General features: G+C 31.9%; 1 non-coding gene across 1 annotated transcript; it reads left to right on the forward strand.

The window, feature by feature from the left end:
* The first annotated feature begins 2658 nt into the window (after positions 1-2658).
* Positions 2659-2822, forward strand: LOC126016555 (U1 spliceosomal RNA). The gene has a single exon (XR_007498349.1). It is a non-coding gene; the product is annotated as a U1 spliceosomal RNA (small nuclear RNA).
* The last annotated feature ends 434 nt before the right edge of the window (positions 2823-3256 follow it).

Below are 3256 nucleotides of genomic sequence, written 5' to 3' on the forward strand. Positions count from 1 at the left end.
TGCTCTTTGATTCCACAACTAATAAGATACCTGGCTAATAGTAGGTGATGAGCCTTTTTACCAAGGAAAGAAAGGAAATAAATAAAATGGAAGATAGAAAATATTATTTTTTCCAGAATGTTTTTCCTGAAATGAATGAATTAAGGAGCCTGATTGATATTCATCATTCAATAGCTATGCTCTTTTATGAAAAATATTAAAAAATACCAATTATATGCACATTTTCACCAAATGACTTACAACAAGCTCAGACTAAAGAATAAAAATTAATTACAATGACTTTTTATTGAGAAATTGTGAAAGTAATTGGTTATGTTAATGGATTTAATTTCCCATAAATTTGAAGTGAAATTATTTGGGTATTTTAATCCCAATAAATGCATCCAATGGTTTTTGTGACTTTTACAATAACATTTAGTTAACAGAAGGCTGAGCTTTATGGAAGATTTCCATATACTCCATAACATGAAATAATGACATAAGCAAAATTTTGTCAAACGATTTAGAAAAGTAAATAGAATAAGAACCAATGAGACCAGAGAAAAAAAGTTTAATGGTTAAACAGTATTAACTCATCTATATTTATTGTTTGATCAAATCTTTATAGGATTGGCACTAAGAAGAAATTTAATATAAAAATAAGCTTTTGAGATACATACTATATTGATGCTAAAATAAACTCTTTCTAAATGTCACAGACATTATTCTTCTCATCCAAGCTATTCATTTCTTAGACTCCAAAATTTTCCATATGTGGCCAAAATGATCATATGGAATAGACCTACCACATAAAGGAGGGAGGTCTTTTACTAGTATAATAGCTGTGCATAGTAGAGCAATGAGCTATTCTTGTAAGCCTCTCTTACACTCCCTCACCAAACATCCCAAAGGAGAGGCATATTCCCAGGGAAATTTCAAAAAGGGTACAACAGCCTGGCTGATGATTACCCTAGAGGGAAAGTTACAGCTCATTTTTTCTTTTTAGGAGCAGAATTAAATCAGATGACCTCTAAAATTCTTTTCTATTATGAAATTCTGACTCTATCCTTGGCCTGGAGAACAGTGGTGTTCACTAGAAAGGAATCTTTCTTTGTCAGGTTCTTCTGCCCCGAATATGTCATGTCTTGAATTGTATACAATAGAGGATTAAGGATAACTCCCTTTGATCCTGTGGTTAAAAATATTTATCTTCATGGCCTTTCAAACATTTTCTCCTACTAAACATTATAACCTTGACATAGCTGGATTAGTACTTAACTATAAATATATACTGTTGGCAAAACCACATGAAACAATTGACTTAAAGTGACCTTGAGGCTGTCAGTATAGCCAAGCAAGTATCTCATTATCATTCTGTGCCAGAGAAGAGAATTTTCCTCCCCATTCAGCTGATTTACAGTGCCTTTGTTCACTGGATACAAGGCAGTAAGAATTTTTAAATGCTCAACATCATATGATGTGATGTGAATTTCAACAGCTTATTTGGAGGAGCTATTTTTAATCTATTAAAGCATGATTAATGTGACCAATTTCTCCTTATCACTTCCTTAGATTTAATTAACAATTGGTATGATTATTCTTTCTAGTGTTGCTAGACTATTAAGTTTATGAATCATGGATGTAGCCTTCTAGGTTAAAAAAATAATAAAACTTTTTATGGATAGGACAAGATTGTGAGTGAGTCTGTATCTGAAGGGTGATGAGATTTGAAAGATCTGCTTACAAGGGCACAGGTTATAGATTCACAAACAATATCTAAATGGGCCTGTGATTCAGTTCTAAATTACTGTAGCATGAGTTTTTCTATTGTGTAGAGGTAAGTTTTGGAAAGATTAATTGTTACCCAATGTTACTCTTCTTTATTTTATTTTTTATTTCTTTCCATAACAGCTAGTAATAATTTGGTAAGAAAACTCTGGAAGATAAATTGGTTTTACTTCCAATATTTTAGAACTCCAGGTAAAGACTGTGAATTTCTTATGACTTGTAATCCTGTTGAATAGTAAATACCAGGCACCTGATCTTGATTTATCAAGACAGATAAAAATGTGTTTGAGGGGCAAAAGAGACAGCACAGCAGTGAGGCTTTTTTGCCTTGCTCATGCCAACCCAGATAGACTCCCATTCAATTCCCGGCATCCCATGTAGTTCCCTGAGCCTGCCAGTGCAGAGCCAGGAGCATCACCTGAATGCCACCAGGTGTGACTCTCCTCCCCCCCCAAAAACACCCAAAATTGAGTTTTGAGGTATTCAGGACAATATGGAATCATCAATTAATCAATCTTCATGAAATTATATAACTTAACTTTTATTACTTGCTTCATTTAATTTTTTTATTACTAAAAATTATACACTAGCCAAAACAGCTTAATTATTATTTTCCCAAAGTGGAAATTCCCAATACATTCATATAACAAGACCTTGAAAGAAGGAGTGAATATAAATAAATGGAAAAAGCTTAATATAAGATCTGATATTCTTTATACTCTCAGTAAATGGTATTTATTATTATCTTTTATTTTGTCTTTTATCTATATTTTAATTTATTTTAGAGGAATCACATAAAAGTTCCCTTTTTTCCTTCTTGGAAATTTGATGAGAAAATTTAGTATTCATTATAGAAAAATTATACTACAACTAATTAACATCCTATAAGGTATACTTACCTGGCAGGGGAGATACCAAGATCACGAAGGTGGTTTCCCCAGGGCGAGGCTTACTTATTGCACTCAGGATGTGCTGACCCCTGCGATTTCTCCAAATGTGGGAAACTCGACTACATAATTTGTGGTAGTGGGAGACTGCGTTCGAGCTCTCCCCTGAAAAAAAAAACAAACATCCTATAAGTTCATTATAATGGTAGTTGAACTAGATTTCTGAAAGCTGTACTATTGCATTTATAAATTATAAATGGAATTTAATGTTCAGATCAAAGAAAAAGATATAGACTTTAACAATAAAGAAAGCATTAGGTTAGGGATAATTTTATTTACCTTAGGAAAGAAATTGTGTATTATAGAAACTCAGTAAGCAAAAATAAGCTATTCAGAATTAAAATAACTTAAGCTTCATGCAAATTTAAGCCTGATTCAATATTTAAAAAAACTTGGAAAACTCTTGATTTAAAGTTTTAGAAAACTTAAGTCACCTATCTTATTTTTCATCATCTATAAAGTGAGGGTTATGATAAAGCAAAAATTATTTTTAAATATAATGATAGAAATAGAAATTCTTGGAAGATTTATTCCGAAATAGC

Source organism: Suncus etruscus, chromosome 8 (genome assembly GCF_024139225.1).
Source record: "Suncus etruscus isolate mSunEtr1 chromosome 8, mSunEtr1.pri.cur, whole genome shotgun sequence".
Classification (NCBI taxonomy): Eukaryota; Metazoa; Chordata; class Mammalia; order Eulipotyphla; family Soricidae; genus Suncus; species Suncus etruscus.